Source organism: Diabrotica virgifera, chromosome 6 (genome assembly GCF_917563875.1).
Source record: "Diabrotica virgifera virgifera chromosome 6, PGI_DIABVI_V3a".
In the NCBI taxonomy this organism is placed as follows: Eukaryota; Metazoa; Arthropoda; class Insecta; order Coleoptera; family Chrysomelidae; genus Diabrotica; species Diabrotica virgifera.
Window position 1 is genome coordinate 30,830,212 of NC_065448.1, and position 23,371 is coordinate 30,853,582.

Genomic DNA, 23,371 nt, shown 5'->3' on the forward strand with positions numbered 1-23,371 from the left:
ATGCCCTATAAAGAAGAGACCAAGCCAATTAAGGTTATGAGTTCATGTTTGTTAACATTTTTAATTAAGTATTTTCGATGGGAAATAAGTCACAATTTTACCAAAAAAATGAATTTATTAACGTTTCGACGCCCAAGTCGGGTGTCGTTGTCAAAATACAAAATAATACTAAATACAGTACAACTGCCATATCCGGACCTGTCATATCCGGACCTCCCCATATCCGGACGGATATGGGGATTCTGCGCCGTCCGGATCTACCGAAATCTACCGAGAAGGGCAGTCCTGCTGTTGGACAGCGCACTAAAAGAAGAACTAAAAGATGGCGAAATAATGTATTATAGAATCTATAAAACGTGTCTATCGACGAAAGTTATTGACGGCGTTGATTACTGGAATGTATGAATGAGAAAACGTTTCAGAGGCTGTAAAATATCTTGATATCCGGATTTTTTCATATCCGGATCGGTCTGTCGCCACATTGATCCGGATATGGCAGGTTTGACTGTAATCAAAAATGTTGTCACTTAGTAAAAAATTCTTCTAATTTATTTAATCTGACTCATTTATATCGGCAATTCAGGCATGTATTATACATTTTAGACTTTAAAATGATATTGCCAATATTGATGAGTTGCGTTCCTGGGACGACTTTACTAAAAGATAGTTCATTCGATTACATGAAATCAACCCCAACTCAAGAATATCAACCACAAAAAATCATAGCATGTGATCTGTCTTTAAAAAGACAACCAAATGCAACGATGGCAGTAAAATTCTCGCGCTAGAGATTCTATAGTAAATCACGAAGGAAAACCAGGAAAAAACCTCGTGATACTATCCCGACAGCGTAAGTATTTGGGCTTACATTTAGTTTACTCTCAAAACTAATAATACCAAATTCTGAAATATTTTTATTTCAATTATTCTAATTGTTTAAAAAGTAGTAAACTTTGTATCTGGGGCTTTTCGTTGTTTTCCTCGTAATACGAGAGATGTCGCTGATTTGCGTCTCAAAAGGTGGGTTCATTGCATCGCGATGTTTTGCCTTAAAAGAGGCAGAATGTTTATATTCCCTTCAGAGTTGTGACTGCATAATCTTCACTGATGATGCATAAGGATGCTGAAATAGTTGCTATATGGAGATGGTAGTCCAACTCTGAATCGAATATAAACAAAACCTGCCTTGAACCCTTTTTAATCTTTTTCATTTTACTCAGTTTTGAGTATTTAGAAACTGTCTTTCGGTCCTTTTCCTAGACGAAGAGAAGGTAAATGCGTGGCCTAAGTGTCCTCTATTTGCTTTCTCCTATTTTCGTCGTCTCTACGTGATTATATATTGTAAAATCCGGAGATATGGGATGCAGCCAGAAAGCAATTTATTAACGAAAAGTCTTAGATTTAAAATATTGTTTATTATATTTTTATTTCAATTATTCTAATTGTTTAAAAAGTAGTAAACTTTGTATCTGGGGCTTTTCGTTGTTTTCCTCGTAATACGAGAGATGTCGCTGATTTGCGTCTCAAAAGGTGGGTTCATTGCATCGCGATGTTTTGCCTTAAAAGAGGCAGAATGTTTATATTCCCTTCAGAGTTGTGACTGCATAATCTTCACTGATGATGCATAAGGATGCTGAAATAGTTGCTATATGGAGATGGTAGTCCAACTCTGAATCGAATATAAACAAAACCTGCCTTGAACCCTTTTTAATCTTTTTCATTTTACTCAGTTTTGAGTATTTAGAAACTGTCTTTCGGTCCTTTTCCTAGACGAAGAGAAGGTAAATGCGTGGCCTAAGTGTCCTCTATTTGCTTTCTCCTATTTTCGTCGTCTCTACGTGATTATATATTGTAAAATCCGGAGATATGGGATGCAGCCAGAAAGCAGTTTATTAACGAAAAGTCTTAGATTTAAAATATTGTTTATTATATTTTTATTTCAATTATTCTAATTGTTTAAAAAGTAGTAAACTTTGTATCTGGGGCTTTTCGTTGTTTTCCTCGTAATACGAGAGATGTCGCTGATTTGCGTCTCAAAAGGTGGGTTCATTGCATCGCGATGTTTTGCCTTAAAAGAGGCAGAATGTTTATATTCTCTTCAGAGTTGTGACTGCATAATCTTCACTGATGATGCATAAGGATGCTGAAATAGTTGCTATATGGAGATGGTAGTCCAACTCTGAATCGAATATAAACAAAACCTGCCTTGAACCCTTTTTAACCAAATTCTGACTTTAATGTTGCTATTTTAAATTATAAATAATATTAATAATACATAGATATTATACAAATAATACTAAAATATAAAATATGTACTAACTCGATATGTTAATGACTTACTAATCGTGGTATTTTCTTTCTATATGTATTATTAATATTATTTATAATGTAAAATAGCATATATACATTAAAGTCAGAATTTGGTATTAGTTTTGAGAGTAAACTAAATGTAAGACCAAATACTTACGATGTCGGGATAGTATCACGAGGTTTTTTCCTGGTTCTCCCTCGTGATTTACTATGGAATCTCTAGCGCGAGAATTTGACTGCCATCGTTGCATTTGGTTGTCTTTTTAAAGACAGATCACATGCTATGATTTTTTGTGGCGGATATTCTTGAGCTGAGGTTGATTTCATGTAATGTCCCATGGAACGCAACTCATCAATATTGGCAATATCATTTTAAAGTCTTCTACTTTAAAATGTATAATACATGTCTGAATTGCCGATATAAATGAGTCAGATTAAATAAATTATTAGAAGAATTTTTTTACTAAGCAACATTTTTGTTTATTTAGGATTATTTTGTATTTTGACAACGACACCCGACTTGGGCGTCGAAACGTTAATAAATTCATTTTTTGGTCAAATTGTGGCTTATTTCCCATCGAAAATACTTAATTATAAAAATTCCGCAAGGAAATAGCTTCAGAACAACATTTTTAAGAATAAAATTTCGTCTAGCAAAGAAAAAATAGGAAAAAATGCAATAAATCCACATATTTGTATCTTAATACGTCCTACTTTTCATCGCTAAAAACACTTAAACGTTCAACAAGGAACTCATACAAGTTTAAATAAATTCACCAGGTTGTGAGCTCAACGCCATACAGGAAAAATATTGTAGTAGTCTTTTTAACAGTTAAGTTCCTTTTCGATAATGAGTAAACGTATTTGAAGTTTAATACGTCGTACTTTTCATCGCTAAAACACTAAACGTTTAACAAGGAACTCAAACAAGTTCAAATAAATTCACCAGGCTATGAGCTTAACGCGTTACAGGAAAAATAGTGTAGTAGTCTTTTTAAAAGTTAAGTAAGGTTATTCTTCCTTTTCGATAATGAGTAAACGTATTTGAAGTTTAATACGCCCTACTTTTCATCGCTAAAAACACTTAAACGTTTAACAAGGAACTCAAACAAGTTTTAAAACTGATAAAGTTGTACCTTTATGTCACCTGGCTTAATTTTGACGGTTCATGAAGCAGCTCGCGTAGAGGGCGCTCGGCCGTGTACAATTACTCTAATTACCTCCTTCCGCCGTTTTTAGTGAGTACGAAAGCACCAACTGCAAAACTTATGGTTCCTCAAACGATCATTTCCGTTTGTTAATTGCGTAGATATTAGAAGCTGATTTTAACGAGAAAGTTCTCTTGATTGGGCGATAATTCATAATAAGTATCTTCGGACCGTATAAAAAAACAAGGTTATTACGCACGTTTCTTATTTTCCAAATACAGTATGAATTTTTTTTGTAATTGACAACATATTGATGTCAAAGAAGTCAAAAGTTTGGTTGTCAGTCAGACATTCTTCGACATGTTCGAACCAGATGAGTTGTTTTGTTGATGCCATCTGTAATTGTTCGTTTAGTTCCTATTATTTCTCCAATGGGTACCTTGTCAATCCTTTTTCTTCTAGATCTCCCTGCTGCTCTTGTCCAAAAATCCATTTCCGCTGTTCTCAGCGTTGCCAATAGGCTCATGTATATTTATATCCTCTTTTTATTTTCTTTACTAATGGATTGATCCCATAAAATACTGTTTAACATTGTAATGGCTTTTCTACCTGCCAAATTTCTTGTTCTTATGGCTTTGTCTAATGTTCCGTCGTGCGAAATATTGATGCCTACACTGCGTTTCAAACGTTAGTAGCGGGTTTGCCATATTTTGCCCATTCTGTGAATTATCATAAATAAATCTTCCTTTTGTGTTGTACAGCAGTTAACAGCGATAATCCTCTACAAGTACCTGCCTAATACTACCTTTCACGGCCGCTGAAGAGCGACAGCGCCGACAGCGGCCCTATCCTTAGTACACTTCATCGCGTGTATGAAATACGCTGTACCTAGGTATTTGTAGTCTTAACATTGCTCTTCATTTTTATTTACATCTTTTTAAAGCTCGTTTGAGGTATATTTTAAATAAAGTGGGCCACAGGCAACATCCTTGCTGCTATCCCATTGATGTTACAAATACTGCTGTTATTTGTCCCAATTTTTATTTTTGTGATGAGTAACACATACTTACAAAGTATACCTAAGGGTTTGAGGACACTTGATTTTTTTAGATTACTCATTTGTTCAAGATACACATTATTCAATAATTTTAATATTTTACCTAAGTTAACAAAGTATTTTTTCAATACATTTTTCCTTAATCATAACTCATATTGTAGATTTCCCAGTAGATGTTATCATTTGTTCACTGTGTCAACTGTAGATCAAATTATCGTATCAATATTCCACCATGAAAAATCTTTACTGATAACCTGAAATGAATGGATGCTCATTTTTAGGTAATCTAGCCGACCTTGCTGAATTTTATAGATAAAGGACATATAAGTATATCACTTGAAGCAGGTGCGGATCTAGAAATTAATAATAGGGGGGGGGGCAGACTTACCTCAAATACTCATATATTATATTTTCCAGATTTATCCATACGACTCACACTTACTCTAAGGATAAAATACACTACAAATCCCAGATACCTACGGTATCAAAAGGATTGATAGACAATTCACGACTATTAATCTCACTGGTCGTTCTTTACCATAAAGATTAACCTTTCTATCATGAATGGGTAGGTACGCATGGATTATCTAGTAAAATACAAATTTTTATATCTTTATTGTATCGCAAATTTGAAACGTGACTTTTCATGAGATAAGGTTTATACCCAGTGTAATGTATTTGCATTTTAAAATATAATTTTTGTTATTCTTTGAATTGAGAAAAATATTTCCGTTGTTTATGGTTCCACCGGTACCCAAACAAATGCGCCTGCAGATTATTTTTCAGAGAAGGGTGTTTTATTAGATTTTATGGCTTCTTTCAATTCTTTGCAAGCGGTTGTCGTGTAATTTAGTGTTGTACTGATGGCTTAAAGTTTAGAGTTAACAGATAAAAATAATAAAAAAATAAAAAAGCACTTATAGACTAAATACAATAGGGGGGTCCATGGACCCGTTGACCCCCCTGTATCCGCGCCTGACTTGAAGTGTCGATCCTTCTAAGGAAATACTCTAGATGTAATAATCGGCTAAAAAATATAATTTGTAAGGTTCTGTAACTGGTTTCTTGTGGCATGTCTAAATTAAATATCATGATTGTATGGGGTTAGCCAGAGTTGTTTGTAATGGCAATTACATTTTTTATTTCCACTGCAGAAATCGTTTTCAATAAGATTATTAAGAAAAATTGTATTTAAAGAGTGTTTAACCCCCAAGTTGTTGAGGAGGATATGTATTGTCAAAGTTAAGGTTGATCTACTTGGCCATGGTGTTGTATGCAACAGCCACGATTTGGCTGAAAAGATCTGAGAGCTGATGTTTTATGTCCTATGGTAAATTCTGACCATTATGTGTGTTTCTGCATTATTGCTATGTGCTTTATGTGGTTCTCTCTATGAGAATGTTCGTTTTGTATTGTGTATTGTGTGTTGCATAAGTAGGTATTGTGTATGATTGAAGACGTGCGTTTCACATTTTCTCTTCCGCTATTGTTGGTATATTCTTGTTCACTTATTATTTTGTACGTATTGGCAGCCAAAGCCTACTGCATTCTGCTGATGAATTTGCTACACTTTGATTTTTCTCTTTTTCATGTCTGTTTCCTTCATTTTTTTTCCTTGAAGCCGTCTGTTGTTAACCGGTCGTACTGCAGCCACTTGAATTATTGTACATCTTCCATTCCTTTATGAAACCCATTCCAGAATTATGGAACCCTGTACCAGCTTATACAGGTCTGGTGAGTGGGTGCCATATATATTTTGAGTCACTTCGATGTCTTCAAAAAGTATTTGCCGCCTCCGATCCAATGCCTCGCAGTTATGCAATATATGATTGACTCTTTCAGGTTCTCTGCTACAGAGTTTGCAGCTCAAGTCTCCATGAAACAGACCCATTGTATGCAGGTTACCCTTAACTGGCGCATGCCCAGTGAGGAAATCTGTTATGACTCTGAGCTGATTCCTACTTGTTTTCAGCAGTAATTCAGCCCGACTAGCACATGTTCGTCCGATATACACCTTGCCATGTGTTTGACCGGGTACACTCTCCCAGTGTGAGTTGTGTTGGCTTTGGATACAGGCTTTTTTAGGTTCGCGGACAGTGCTTTTTGGCAATCCCACGGCCGGCTCAGGACCCAGGTATTTTCTAGCTGATGCTCTTCTGGCAAGTGCATCCGTTGCCGTATATGCCCCAATGACCTGGAACCCATACCAGTATGACACTGTTATGTTGCGCCAGTCTGTCAAATTCTTGTCGACATTCCCACACTAGCCTAGAGTTCACCTTAGGGCTTATAAGAGCCCCAATGGCTGCTTGGCTATCTATGCATAGTTAACCCGCATCAGTTCGAAGGCCCACAAGTTGTTTTCTCTTGCACATTGCAAAAATCTTTGCCTGAAATACATATGTATGTATATTCTCCCAGTGGAATAGAAATGTTGAAATTTCCACCACTACAGAATATTCCTGCGCCCGACCCTTCTGCAATTTCGGACCCATCCGTATACCAGGTGTAACCCTGCAGTCTGAGTCGAGAGTTTCCTGTTCCATTCCTCTCGTGGGCAAATGTCCACTTGCTACACCTTTGCTACACATTATTCTTCATTAAGTAGGATGAGAGATGCTTCTTTGATGTTTCTCTTTTTCATATCCTGATTGGGAGTTAATAGTATTGGTACTACTAGATTGGTATTACTAGAGTTGATCCTAGAATCGAGTATACCCACCACAGAACCTCTCGATGTTTTCTACAACACCGTTTCCCAATATTAATGAATACTATATTAATTATATTTTTCATCGGGTGCCTTAAAATGAAAATGGCATGAGTTATTTATCTGCGTAGGTCAATTAATAAATTCATCATCATCCAGCCTTCTGCATCCAAAGTTGAACATAGGCCTCCCCTACCTGGTTCTGCAACCAATTCCCAGCAATCCTTTTGACGTCGTCTGTCCATCGTGTAGGTGGTCTACTTCTTCTGTCTTCTCTTGGTCTCCATACTGTAATTTTTTGGGTCCACCTCTCGTCCTTCATGCTGGCTACATGGCCCGTCCAATTCCACTTCAGCCATGCTACTCGCTCTATGACCTCTGTGACGCCTGTCCTTCTTCTGGTTCTTCGTTTCTGACCCTGTCTCTGAGAGTCAGTCTAAGTAGTGACCGTTCCATTCTTCTTTGGGCCACTCTAAGTTTCGTTGCTGTGGCCTGGGTTAACTATAATGTTTCGGCGCCGTAAGTCATGACTGGAAGCACACATTGGTTGAACGTCTTCTTTTTCAAATAATTTGGTAAGTTGCTCTTGAAGATGTCTGATAGAGCTCCATATGCGGCCCATGCTAAGGTGATCCTTCTCTGTAATTCGGCAGTTTGATTGTCCCTGGCAATTTGGATTTAATATCCTAAGGATTTATATTTATGGACCAATGCTATTTCGTTGACGTCGACTTTTGGATTTTCGGTTGGTACCAGGTTTGTCATGTATTGTGTCTTTCCAAAATTTGTGTTTAAACCAACTTTTTTTTAAAGGCGGCGTCTAACTCAGTAAGCATAGTTCTAACCTCTTTTAAGTTGTCTGTTATAAGAACTATGTCGTCTGCGAATCGTAGGTGGGAGAGCCTTTCACCGTCGACATTTATTCCTTTGGCGTCCCACTCCAATTGTTTGAAAGCATGTTCAAGTACTGCCGTAAAGAGTTTGGGAGATAACGTGTCTCTCTGTCTAATTCCTCTTTTGATTCTTATAGATTTGGTATCTTTGTGTAGTCGTACCGTCATGGTTGCATTATTGTATATGTTCGCTATCAGTTTGGAGTACCGATAATCTATACGAAAGCCAGGACCAATGGTCGGTTGTATTCGATAGATTTTTCTATAATTCCTTTTATGCAGTGTAGGTGGTCGTTAGTGCCAAAGTTTTTCCTAAAACCCACCTGTTCTCTAGGTTGGTAAAAATCTAATTTTGTTTCCAGTCTATGTATTTTTTTATTATTCTTGTGAATAATTTGTAGAGGTGGTCTAATAGGCTTATGGGCCGGTAATTTTCGAGGTCTGTTGGATCGCCTTTTTTGTGTAATAAGATGATGAGTGAGTGCACTGTGCGATCTTGTAGGTGTTTCACTTTGGTACAGACATAAGTTGAACAATTCCTTTATGTTGTTTAAAAGTCTGTCTCTTTAATCAATTATTGAGTTATTAATCTGTTGATTGAGTTGATTAATATCTTCTATATTTCAGAGTGTGTCTAAGTAATAGTATGACCCTGTAGTTTGCGAATTGCTTTTCTTTTGTTTATAAAATACTATTTATCAATGCATTTGACATTTGACCCATTTCTACAATAATTATTGTAGTTGTTACATATTTCATTTAAGAAAGAAACCGTTCATAAGTGTAGAAAAGTGAGGAAATATCGGTCAGCTGTATCCAATGTTTCAAATAAGACAAGAACCAGTTGCTAATTAACCTGCTCATTAATATATTATTAACTTGTTATGACTGACATAAAATGGTACGCAGCTTCATGGCGCACAGTTATTACCTACAATTGTTCTTCAAACTAAGTATCATGGCGTTAATTTCTTCGAAAGGCACTCTGTCGGGATAAAAACTCAACCGGCTAGCCACGGAACCGCAGAAGCAATCTTCTTGCCTTCGTCTGGCTTAATAACACTTAATCTATTTTTTAAAGACTTCCAAAAACGAGACGAATCGCCTTAGGGCGCGTATTTTCTCAAATTTACCGCTAAGGCCGGCTCCTGAATTATAGTTTTCGACTCCGGTTACACGAAGAGTTTTTTCATTTTGGACAGGAAGACCATCTCGGCTGAGTTAGTTTTTTCTTTGTCTTCGGTACCCCGATGCCTCGAAGAAAGTCGTATTTGCAATTAGTCGGTGTGGGGAGAACCATTATTATGTTTACGATCAGTATTTCATATATTACACATATGTACATACAGTATAATACAAAAGTATGGAATAAATTCATTCATTCAGAAACAGGCGACTTTAAAAAAATATTAAAACACGTCAATTTTAATTTTTGAATGGCCGTGAATTGCTATATTAAAAGATAAAAACAACGAAAATATTAACTATAAAACACTGAAAACGTTTGTTTTCTATACTTCCACAAAATTTATTATAACTATGTGACTACAGCTGTTTCGGCAAAGTGCCTTTCTCAAGTGAAAGTGCCTTTAGTTTACTATATATATAATATAATAGGATTTATTTAGCTTTTTAGCTATTACATTACAAATAAACATTTACATATATTTAAATAACTATAACTTAAAAACGAAAAATCAACTAATTCTTAAAATACAATTTTTTTAACCTACTTTTGAAGACTTTAACATTTGGTGAATCTTTTATGTTAGATGGTAGACTGTTATATATTCTTAGTCCTTCAACAAAAAGAGTTTTTTCCATGGCACTTGTATTGAACCTTTCAATATGATAATTATCAAATCTTAAATTATACTGACCTAACAAAAGTGATATTTTAATGACATAATTATTGAAGTATTGAGGAGCTTGCTTGTTAATAATTTTAAATATTAACACCAAACATGACTCAGTAATAAGCTGATTAACATCTAAAAAATTTAATGTTTCCAGCATAAAGTTTATAGAGGTATACTTGCTACATCCAAGGACAATTCTCATAGCTTTATTTTGAAGCAACTGCAAACGATATACCTGTTCATTTGAACATGAAATAAACAGTGACATACCTACAATAATTAAAATGCGGAAATATTATTGTATTATACACAACCTTCCTAGACCATCGGGAAAGCCCTTTAGATATTCTAGAGAAGTAACCGATTTTTTTACCAATTTTTTCACACAGAAAATTTATATGTTTGGTAAAATTTAACTGTGGATCAAATAAAATTCCAAGATATTTAATTTCATCTACATAACTTATTATATCTTCACCTATTTTAATACTAAAATTTCCTTGATTAAATTTAGAACAATTTATCTTTGTACTCAAAATCATGCACTTAGTTTTTTGAGCATTTAGTTTCAATTTATTTGCCATTAACCAATTATTAAGAATATCTAATTCATCATTTATTGTTTGAACTAAATTATTAAAATCTTGTCCAGAGACAGAAATTAATGTATCATCTGCAAACAGATTTACAAATGAATTTTTAAGATAGAGATGTAGATCATTTATATATAAAATAAATAATAATAATGTGTTTGCCTAATAATAACTATGTGTTTGCCTTTTTAAAGTCTTTAACTGAAGAGCTCCCCAAGAGCTTAACAAGCAGCTCCCCACTCCTCAACCTCTTCAGTTAAAGACTTTAAAAAGGCAAATACATAGTAAACTAAATCACTTCAGAAAGGCACTCTGCCGAAACAGTTGTAGTCACATAGTTATAATAAATTTTGTGGAAATATAGAAAACAAATGTTTTCAGTGTTTTATTGTTAGATAAAATAAACTTTCATCAAGTAACGGTCGAATCCATCAATTAACGAAAATATTACACTGATAGCCGACAGGAAGGCGAAAAAAAAGAGGCCCAGAACGAGATGGTTAAATGACGTGGAAGATGACCTGAAAACCATTAACATAAGACAATGGAGGAGAAGGGCACAAGAAGGCAAAGACCCATCCAGGTTTATGATGCCAAAAAGAAAAGAAGAATCAATTGCTATAGGTATATGTGTCCACAGGTATTCCATCAGATCCTACTGCCTTACCATTCTTCATCCTATTTAACTACTCGAAAACCTCGTTTTTCGCTATCCCCGGTATGATATTTTCATTTGGGATTGCGCATCCTCTGTCTCTCATCTAGTGTTCTTGTTTAGGAACTTTCTAAAATACTGATACCATCTTTGCTTTATTTCAACATCGGTTCTTAACACTCTTCCATCCCCAGTATTATTCTGCCGTACATGAGTCAAATCCTTTGACGACTTGTTCCTTGCGTTAGCAATGCTGTATAACATTTTCATCCCCTCGGATGTTTCAAACTCTTCATACAGCTGTGCAGATGACCTTTCCTTAGCAGTAGCTACAGCGCCCTGTGCCTCCCTCTTTGCTACCTTGTAAATCTCATCTTCCTCCCTTTTACACCTGTTTTACCTTTTTCTATCCTATTTCTTCTCTCTAACCTTCTGTTGCACTTCATCATTCCACCACACAATTTCTTTATCCGTAGGAGTCCCTTTACCAGACGTTTTTCCTAGTACTTCCTCTCCCATTCGCACCACAACTTTGTTGTTGGCTTATCACCAGTCATTGACCGTATCTTTTTCCTCAAGCACTTCCAGCATTCTACTCTTAAACACTCTTCATCATCATCATCACGTAGCGCTACAACCCTGGGTGGGTCCTGACTGACTGTACAACTTTTTACCAATTTGTTCGGTCTTCCATCAACTTAGGGTCAAATGGAATGTTCATTTTTCGGAGATCTGATTGGATGTTGTCTCTCCATCGCATTCTGGGACGTCCGAGTGGTCTTTTGCCTGTAGGAATCTCCTCTCATACCAGTTTTACAAGTCTCTCGTTATGAAGTCTGTGCACGTGGCCTGCCCATCTTAGTCACAAGTATTTTCCGTTCAAAACGTCTGAGCTTTTCTTCGTTTGATTTGGTCTTGGTCCACGTTTCGCATCCATATGTTTGTACAGGTGTGACGATGGATTTATAGATTTTGATCTTGGACCTTCTTGTAAGATTTTTTGATTTTATAAGCTTATCCAGTGCGAATAGACAGCGATTTGCTGATTGGATTCTGTCTTTTATTTCTTCAGTAACATCGTTGTCACCTGTGATTACGGCCCCCAGATACTTAAAACGTTGTACTCTTTCGAAATTGAAGGTGTTGACCGTCACATTTTGTCCTATCCTGTCTCTTCGTGTCGTTCTATTTATACACATATATTTCGTCTTCTCTTCATTAATCCTCAGCCCTACTTCGCTTGTTGCTCCTTCCACCTTGTTGAAAATGGCTTTTGTGGATAGGATGGAGTCTCCAACGAGATCAATGTCATCTGCGTAAGCTAGTAATAACTTGGGATCTTGAACCGATAGCAGTTCTGTTTTTATTTCGGCCAACCTTATGGCTTTCTCTAATACAAGGTTAAAAAGTAGTGGAGATAACGCATCACCCTGTTTGAGTCCACTGTTGATTTCAAAGCTGTCAGACAGTTTATTATTTACACGTACTTTTGATATTCCACCCTCCATACAGACTTTAGTCATCCGAATTAGTTTCTTTGGTATTGAAAACTACGCCATGGACATTTTCAGCATAGGAGCTTAGTCTACTAAGAATGATGTTTGAGAGGATTTTATATGCCGTGTTTAGGAGTGAAATTCCTCTATATTCGCGCATTTTGTTTTGTCCCCTTTTTGTGGATGGGCACTATGATGTTTTTCTTCCGTCTTGCTGGTATCCTTTCTTCTAACCATATTTGTGTTATTAAGTGGTGGATTTGGCGATGTAGTGCGTCTCCACCATATTTCAAAAGTTCTGCGGGTATCTCGTCCGTACCCGGCGCTTTGTGATTTTTCAGCTTATTTAAGGCCTTTTGGTTTTCTTCAAAAGAGGGATTTTCGACGGGCATGTCCGCTGTTATATAGATCTCTTCTTTGTGCTGTTCTTCCTGTATGATGTTTAGAAGGTCCCTGAAATACCCATTCCATTCTTCTGTTAGTTCTTTATCGTCGATTATCATATGACCTTGATTGTCTCTCAGTGTATGGATAGAATTGGTTCTATGTCCTCTTTTCTCTTAAACACTCTTGCCAAATCCTTATCCTTTAACTTGCACCACTTTACTTTCTGGTGTCCTACTTGCTTTACTTTTGTCTCACCTTTATCTCCATTGCAATTTAGTTCCCATTACATTTAGATTCTTTCATATCATAGCTCTCTTCAATCCTGACCCCTCGAAAGAAGTATAGTGGTCGACGCGATGTCGTGTATTGTCCGTCTCCAAAGATCTCTGTCTCTGGTCATTTCTTTTAACTCATGTATAAGTCTTTGCATGCACATGTAATTTGGGTTGATCCATCTTGTTGGGATCTTCCTCGTGATCTTTGGCCTTCCTCCTTTTCTTGTATAATGAGTCTTTCCATGTTTTCTGTGTTTGCTCTCATAACATATCAAAAGTATTTTAATCGTTGGAGATGAACTTTACTGGAGAGTCGTTGGCTAACTTTTAGCTCTCTTAAAATTGAATTATTTGTCCCAAGGAATTCATAGCATTCGTCTCCAAAAGAACATTTCAGTGGCGTCTATTTTTCTTCTTTCAGATTTTCTCAGGGTCCGAGATTCATATCCGTAGGTCAGTATTGGGAATGTTAAGCAGTTGATCAACCTCATCTTTAACGTTCTTGAAATTTGACAGTCCTTCCATATTGGGGTAATTTTTGCTGTGGTAACTTTTGCTAGATCACATCTATGTTTTATTTCTTCCCGTAGTGACCTTGTGTTTGTGATCAATGATCCCAGATATAAGTATGAGCTCACAACATCAAAACGATCAATAATTGTGCTTATGTGTGGATGATTGTTGTGTAATCTATCCACTATCATGCATGATCTTTGACTTTGGTATTAAGTTTAATGTATATTGCAGACCAAATATTTGACTTTCGTTTTCGATGAGTCGTATAAGTTCAATAAGCTCTGCTTGACTATTTGCAAAAAGGGCTGTGTCATCTGCGAATTTTTTCATATAGAGTCCGGGGAAAAGCTAATTTGTGTGCTGATTTCGTTTTTTTTTATGTTCTACGAACCACTCTTCTAAAGTTAGATGTAGAAACTCTACAGCTTGGCCCGTGAATAAGCGACACACACGTCTTGACTTAAGTCTTAATCCACAATGTATATAATATGTAATATAGCTCAACAGGCCTTAAATTCCCATGGCTTGGAATTTCTCCACGGTTTTTCTCCATTTTCTCCTGTCCATGGCCACAGTTCTCCATTTTGATATCCCGATTGTTTCCAGGTCTTTCTTACATGCTAGCCACGTTTCCTGGGTCGTCCTCTTCTCCTCTTTCCTTCCCCTCGCAGCAACGAGTCCTTTTGCCCACCTTCCGTCAGCCATTCTCGCAAGATGACCTAACCAACTTAGTCTCTTTGTTCTGACCATCTGGCTTATTTCTGGTTTCCGGTACAGCTCTCTGATCTCTACATTTGTTCGTCTCCTCCAAACGTATTCATCGTTTTTTACTCCCCCGAATATCTTCCTTAGGACACTCCGCTCCCAGATGTTCAGCATATTTTCTTGATTTTTGTTCATGGCCCATGTTTCTTTCTCGTAAAGAACTGTGGGCTGGATCACTGTTCGGTAGAGTCTTAATTTTGCCTCTCTGGAGATGTTTTTGGCTCTTAGTAGTTTGTGTAGGGCTCCGACTATCTTTCTTCCTCTCGAAATTCGTTTCTCAATTTCTTGGCTTTCTTCCCCTTTACTTGTTAGCGTTACTCCTAGGTACTCGAACCCCGTCACCTTTTTGAAGCAATACTCTTTATTCTCGTTGTTTGAGGTAGTTTTCAGTTGTGTATCTTTATCTGAGGTCTGTCCCATTTCCATATACTTTGTTTTTTGCTCATTAATTCTCAGTCCATACTGCTTGGTCTTTACTTCAAAGAGTTTGAAAATCCTCAGCAGTTCCCTTTCCGTTCTTGTCATTAGCACTACATCGTCCGCAAAGGCCAAAACATCGTTTCTGTTGTCAACGATCATACATTTCGTTCGTATTCCACTCTCTCTCATTATTGCACCCAACAAGAAATTGAAGAGTACTGTGGACAGTAGATCTCCCTTCTTTAATCCCCTTTTAACTTTAAATTTTCCTGTTAGGCTTCCTTCTATCCTTGCTCTATTGTCGGTCTTCACTAAGGTCATTTTTACGAGTCTGATCATCTTTTCCGGAATTCCAAGTACTCTTAGGGCCTGGTACAAACGTCTTATCACAGAATCGTAAGCTTGTTTTAAATCTATAAAGAGGGAGTTTAACTTTAACTGTTGCTCGTATGTACTGCTCTGAATCATTTTCAACACGAATATTTGATCTATGTATGGTGGATCTGCCCTTTTTGAATCCTCCCTGGTATTCACCAACCTGCTCGTGTAAGGGCCTTTCCAGTCTGCTTCTTACGACTCTGGCGAGTACCCTATATGTTACGTCTAGGAGAGTGATACCCCTATATTTTTCACACACGCTCTATCTCCCTTCTTATGAATGGGACATACTATGGCCTCTCTCCATCAATCCACAATGTGGACCACAATAATTGTTTTTGAAAAGTAGTTAGTTCGTTAGTTGATCCTCGATCCTCATCGATGAGCAGGCCTGTATACACTATTTAAAAAAATACACAGTATGTGTCCAATGCAACTATTGATTTTACACAAAAAAGTGTAAAACTATCCGTTACCTGACAAAACGTACAATTACTCCTGCCCAAAACTAACAATACATTCAGATACATTATTCGGCCTCCTATAAATTACCCAATACCGCATATTCATCTCGTTTTTGTGCCAAAGTAAATAAAAAAGAGTCCAATATTATCTGGCCGTTCGTTGTAACCAGTTACAAGTTACTTTCAGCCGAGTTCGAAGCCATATCATGTTCGTTCTCTCGGTTGTTCATAAAACTGAAAATGAAGCCAGAACTGTACGCCGTTCGTTCGCAAACAACAAAAACTAACATAAAAGTTATATATTGTCTGCTGAGTGTGCGTTGGTTTTGTTGTTGGGCCAGAAAAACGTGACTTATGCTCACGCCGCCAACATTGTGACAAAATGTACGAGGAACGTGGGAAAATTAACGTGTTCATGCTCATCTTTAGATTGTACTTTAATAGAGAGAATATATGAATAATATTCAAAATTGTATATTATGCAACGATTTAGGCACATCTTCCCACGATTAACAATCTAATACAGCAGATGTTGTAAAAGGTGTACAGTGTACGTGTATGGTTTGCTTTCTTCTTATGTATAATTTTAGTTTTAAATGTGCAGTATTTGCCAAAATAAACAGACCTCAATATAAAAATTGTACAGCGATGAATGAACGCGTTAATAACCGGCAAAATAACGCAAAAGATGGAAAACATAACATGTTGTGAAATAAAAAGGGATGAAACTAGTAGAGGTGTAAAATTATCGATATGAACCTATAAATTGACATTACATTACCCAGTATCCCCCCTTTGGACATCACAGTAACAGTTCCTATCAATAATGTTACACCTGTACGTAGTCACCGGTCGTATCCACAAACCATCCTCTTTTCTTAGCCGCCCTTTGGGTTTGGCTGCACCGTCACCAGGACGTCGACGTTATGTTCTACGCCGGCAGCCTCAGCAAGCAGATCATCTGCTAATCTAGCTGTTCCCACGTTAGTTTGAAATACCCTCAGCACTCGGAATTTTTTCCTGTGTTCTCCATTTCTTTCACACTCTCTTTCTTACTTTTTTCGCTCGCGCGCTCTTCCTGGGGCTAGTTCTTAGTAGTCCCTACTTTCAACCAGATGGTTGAACTTTGGACATCTTGAGTTCGCCACATGCCTAGTGGCATGGAAACTCGAAATAGTATATACTGCGCAATACAATTATCATAAAGGAATAAAGTAAGACGTTACACTGAGAAGGGGTCAAGCCTCAGAGGAGTCGATCCGGGCGGTGAAATGGACCGTATCTAATGAGCATTGAAGAAAAAAGCAAAGATTGCTTTCGACAGAAAGCGACGGTAAATTATGGAAATGATAAGAGTGAGTACTATACAAAGATCGAAGAACAATGAAAAGAACTAGAATTCGTAGAGAACAAAAAGAATATAGAGAAAAAATAAAAGTTCTGAAGCTATTTCCTTGTGGCATTTTTATAATCAACTATTTTTAATGGGAATAAGCCACAATTTTACCAAACAAATGGTTTTATTAACGGTTTGAAGCCCAAATCGGGTTTCGTTGTCAAGATACAAAATACTACTAAAATAAACAAAAATGTTGTTAAGTAAAAAAAATTCGTCTAATAATTTATTTAATCTGACTCATTTATATTGGCAATTCAGACGTGTATTATACATTTTAAAGTAGAAGACTTTAAAATGATATCGCCAATATTTATGAGTTGCGTTCCTGGGACGACTTTACTTAAAGATAGTTCATTCAATTACATGAAATCAATTCCAACTCAAGAATATTCGTCACAAAGTCACAAAAAAATCATAGCATGTGATCTGTCTTTAAAAAGACAACCAAATGCAACGATGACGGTAAAATTCTCGCGTTAGAGATTCCATAGTAAATCACGAGGGAAAACCAGGAAAAAACCTCGTGATACTATCCCGACATCGTAAGTATTTGGTCTTACATTTAATTTACCTTCAAAAAACTAATACCAAATTCTGACTTTAATATGTTTAAATTATAAATAATATTAATAATACATAGATATACAATAAGTAATACTAACATATAAAATTTGTACTAACTCGATATGTTATTGACTTACTAATCGTGGTATTTATGATCTGCCTAGTTAAGCTAGAAATGGAAGAAGATAGGATGCCTAGTTTATATAAACTACGACTTGTCAACGAATTGTACAAAAACATGTCGGACGAAGTAAAAAATATTATTTTTCTGACGGGTAATTTGATTTCTTGTAATTGAATGAACTATCTGTACATACTTTAAAATGTATAAAGTATGTCGGAATTGTCAATATGAATGAGTCAGATAAAATTTAATTATTAGAAGCATTTTTGACCAAGTAAAAAAAACAAAATTTGTTTAATATTCTTTTTTATATTTTGAGAACGATTTCCGTTGTAGATATTGTAGATATATAAACTTCTTTTAAAGTAAAATTGTGGCTTATACCCAATAAAAATAGTAAATAGACCAATATTGTTTACCTACTGTAAAATAATCATGTAATTAAGAGCTTAATTTGGTCACTTTTCATTGACAACATAATCTTAAAACTTGATGAATTTTTATTTTTCGTCAATTATCTGATAACTGCAGTGTTGTCACATCCGGAAATTAAGCCGCAACCTTCGTATGTATTAAGAAAAATGTCGATAAGAAGGAAATATGTAAGATATTAAAACAAGGAACTGCTCACACCATAATTCATGAAAACCAATATCCCTGTTTCCCATGTGAAATTAATACTAACTTTATATCCCTCATAACTCCGCGTGTATACCTTTTCATTTCTCAAACCTGCCAAAAATGGAATGAATCATCAGATACTTACTATTCAAACATCTTATTGTTATGAAATAGAGTGGAATGATGAAAATTTTATTTGAAGATTACATGAATTGTATGAGGAAAAGGGTTCAAAGAGAGACAATAGTTTAAAATAACGTATGTATGTAATAAAAGTTTGGCACAAAATATTTATTGAATTGTTCTTAACAAAGAAATTTATTTAAACAATATCTAGTTATCATAAATTACAACTTCATACATAACTAAACTATACTATCGAATTATGTGGAGTGGCACATTCAACTCTTCTTCTTAACGTGCCCTATCAAGTTCCCTTGACGTTGGCGATTAACATGGCGAAACTGTCTCTGTCTCGAGCTATTCTAAATAGTTGTTCTGCTTTCTTTATCCCTGTCCACTCCCGTATATTCTTCAACCAAGAGGCCTGCTTTCTGCTTTCTACCAATTCCTCTGCGTCCTTCAATTTTACCCATCATAATAAGTTGAAGAATATTATACCGGTCTCCCCTTACTACGTGTCCAAAATAGGCAATCTTTCTATATTTGATGTTATCAAGCAGCTCGCGGGCAACATTTGTTCTGTTAAGGACTGCTACATTTGTCAGCATAGCCGTCCATGATATTTTCAATGTACGTCTGTCTGTGCAACCACATTTCAAAGGCTTCCAAACGATTAATGGTGGATATTTTTAATGTCCATGCTTCGACACCATACAAGAGGACTGACCAAATGTAACATTTAATCATGCGCTTTCGAAGTTGAAGTTGCAAGTTATCATTACAGAAGAATGACCTCATTTTTAAAAATGTCGTGCGGGCTATCTCGATTCTACATTTTATCTCTTTATCTGGATCTAGTTGTTCAGCAATATGGCAACCAAGATATTTAAAACTAGGTACTCTTTAAATTATATGACCATCAACATATAACCGTGAATCTTGATGGGCCAAACGGCTAAATACCATGTATTTTGTTTTTGAACCCTTTATGTTTAGGCCAAACTCTCTTCCCACTGCGTCAATGGCATTTAAAAGGTTGCAATCCATTCATATCATCATTTAAAATAACTGTATCTTCTGCATATCTGATTGTATTTATCAGAATTCCATTAACTTTCACATCCCATTCCAAATTATGCAGCGCTTCCTAAATTATTCTATCTGAATATAAATTGAATAACAGTGGGGACAGTATACAACCCTGTCTGACACCTCTTTGTATTTTGCATATTTCTGTTGATTTTCCATTTATGCAAGCTGTCGCTGTTTGACGCCAGTATAATTTTTCTATGATTCGTATATCTTAATTATCAACTCCTTTATCCTTTAATATTTTAATTAATTTGTGATGTTGTACTCGATCAAAGGCCTTCTCATAGTCAATAAATACAACAAAGACGTCTTTCCTTTGATCTCGGCATTTCTGCAATAATACATTTATTGCAAAGAGTGCGTCCCGGGTTCCCAGTCCATTTCTGAAGCCAAATTGTGTTTCATCCTGGTCTTCTTCACATTTATCTTTGATTCTACTGTGGATGATACGTAGAAAGATTTTCAAAGTGTGGCTCATAAGGCTTATCATTCTATAATCGCTACAGTTTTTAGGACGTTGTTTTTTGGCAGGGTTATCAATTCGGACTTTAACCAATTTTCAGGGATATCACCAGTCGAATAAACATCATTGAAAAGTTTGAGTAGTATTCCAATGTTTTCCTCATTTATGAGCTTTAACATTTCTGTAGGTATGTTGCCAGGACCAACGGCTTTCTTGTTTTTTGCCAATTTTATAGCATGTAGTATTTCTGATTTTAGTATTTCTGGTCCTTCGCCTTCATCTAAAGTCTCCAGTTCTTCGGGTCTATCATCATTATACAGTTCATTTATATAATAATTATACCAGGTAAGTAGTTTGAATTTCGTGTTCGTCTATTATCATTTTTCCCGACGAATCGGTTATAGTATGTGGAGTTTTCTTATGATGAAGACCAGCTACTTCTCTAACTTTTTTAAACATATTAAACGTATCATGTTTTTCATTCAACTTTTCTAATTCCTTGCATTTATCCTCCATCCATTTTTCTTTAGCTACCTTTATTTTTTGTTTAATTAGTGTCTGTTTTTCTTTGTATTCTGTCTTCTTATCTTTCAATTTTCTTCTCTGCTCCATCAATTCCAGGATTTCATCAGTCATCCATTGTTGTTTTTTGTGACTCTGCATCGTTGTTGTATATTTTTCCATTACTTTCCAGGTAAGATCTTTAAACGTGTTCCATATTTCTGTATTGTTTTCATTTGTTGAATTCTTTAGCTGATTATTCAGGCCATTTTCTATTAGCGTTTTGTTGGATGCTGAGATATGTATTTTTGGTGTTTTGGGGCTTTTTTCGACTTTTTTGAGCTTCACTTGGATGTCATTCATTCAACTCTATTAGACGTAAATGTCTTAGAATGCCTCATGTGAGATTGTGGACGGAAATCAGATCAATTTCTCTCAGTTTTTCGTAAATTCGCCGTCTTAATTGTTCTTCATCTTGGACTTTTATCATGGACAGCCTCCATGATAAACTTGTATCCCAAATATCCTCTATTAGGCGAGCCTACGGCAAATCTGGATATTTATCGTTTTTGGGAACAAAGGGTATGTGGTTTTGTCAGTTTTGGATATCTCCTGAATAATAGCATGATGCTAGGTTTGGCCAAAACATAATGTCGTCATTAGCATGATGTTCGTAGATAAACTGAAACAATTTGGAAAGGCAGTTATCAATATAGCTCTGACTATTCAGAGCTTCACCCCTCACTCTTCCCACAAAAAGGCGGTATACACCTCAGACAAGGATTTTATCTGACAATTTCGCTGTATGTCTGTATCGAACTCTTTCGATATATAAGACCATTCCTCCTCAATTCCAATGATATTGTTCTCTAGAAGATATGTTTTGACTAGCCAATCTTCTAGTTGACATTCCAACCTGGTTTTTTGCTCTTCTCACCAATCTCTCTGACATTTGTGCAGTAAATGCACGTGGTCTTCCACTTTTTGGTAAATTCAGCCATGGTATTCCCTGCTCGCACTACGTTATTTGGTCTAAGAGCTAGAACGTTTTCGAGAAACTATTTTAAGACAGCTGATTCTTTCATATATTGTTCCCTATGCTTCCTCGAACACCGTACCGGCCATCTGGCTGCTGATACAGGTTGCGTTCATTACTGCGCAGCACACCTGTACAGGTAAATACAAAATCAGGGTGATTGATTAGTGTGATAAAGCTTAGTAGATCCGCTATAGTAATAGATAGCAATAAAAGTTAATAGCCAACTTTGAGCTTCACATTACAAAATTAGAATGTTACAGGGTGTTCAATATCATAGTGGCAGACCAAACTTATGTTTTTTTAAATGGAATACCCTATATTTTATTTTATATTCGTAATCTTGTTAACTTCTCCATCACAAAAATATAAAGGTTTGTTATGTTATACAGGGTATTTACAAAGTTATAACCAATGTTTTACGAAAATCGTAATAAGTTCAGCTCCCTGTATAAATAAAAATAAGTACAACAGCAATGGTTTATTGGTGCCATATTTTTTTGTTGATTGTAATTTTCTTTATATCGAATACAGGATGAGTCAAAACCAAAACGCAAGTACATTATCTTCTCAGTAATTTTAAATAGAACACCTTAATTATTAATAATTTGCTCTGAAAAATGAAAATATCTCGAAAACTAACAAATTTAGGCATAGGGAATATTATACAAAAATTAAGGTATGGTAATGATACTTTTCGATGGTGATATAAAATACAGGGTGTTCCATTTAAAATTTCTGAGAAAAAAATGTACTTGCGTTTTGAGTCACCCTGTATTTGATATAAGGAAAATTAGCAATATCAACCATTTTTATAAATTTTGACAATCAACAAAAAAATATAGCACCAATAAGCCATTGCTGTTTTGCTTATTTTTATTTATACAGGGAGCTGAACTTATTACGTTTTTCATAAAAAATAGTTATAACTTTGTAAAAGCCCTATATAACATAACAAACCTTTATATTTTTGTGATGGGAAAGTTAAGAGAATTTCGAATATAAAATAAAATATAGGGTGTTCCATTTAAAAAAACATAAGTTTGGTTTGTCACTATGTTACCGAACACCCTGTAACATTCTAACTAATTTCGTAATGTAAAGCTGAAAGTTGGCTACAATTTTTGTTATCAACTTTTATTGCTATCTATTACTTATAGCGGATCTACTGAGCTTTATCACACTCATCAATCACCCTGTAAGTACCTATAGTGAATTTAAATTATTTTAGGACGAAACATTTTTTGTCATTACTTTTTAAACCACAAAAATGTCTGGCAATTATAGCTCATATTTCTAATAATGTTTAAAAAGTATAGACAAAATAATTTTTCGTCTTACAATAATTTTAAATTCGATATGTTTACCTGTACAAATGTGCTGCGAAGTAATGAACGCAACCTGTATCAGTAGCCAGATGGCCACTACGGTGTTCGAGGAAGTATAGGGAATAATAAAGAACCAGTTGTCTTAAAATAATTTTTTTCCGACTTTGCTCTTGGTCCAATTATTCTATAATGTA

General features: G+C 35.7%; 1 protein-coding gene across 1 annotated transcript in view; it reads left to right on the forward strand.

Annotated features, from left to right (window-relative positions):
* Positions 1–23,371, forward strand: part of LOC114330376 (zinc finger SWIM domain-containing protein 5-like) — a 576,978-nt gene that overhangs the window by 82,092 nt on the left and 471,515 nt on the right. The window lies entirely within an intron of this gene.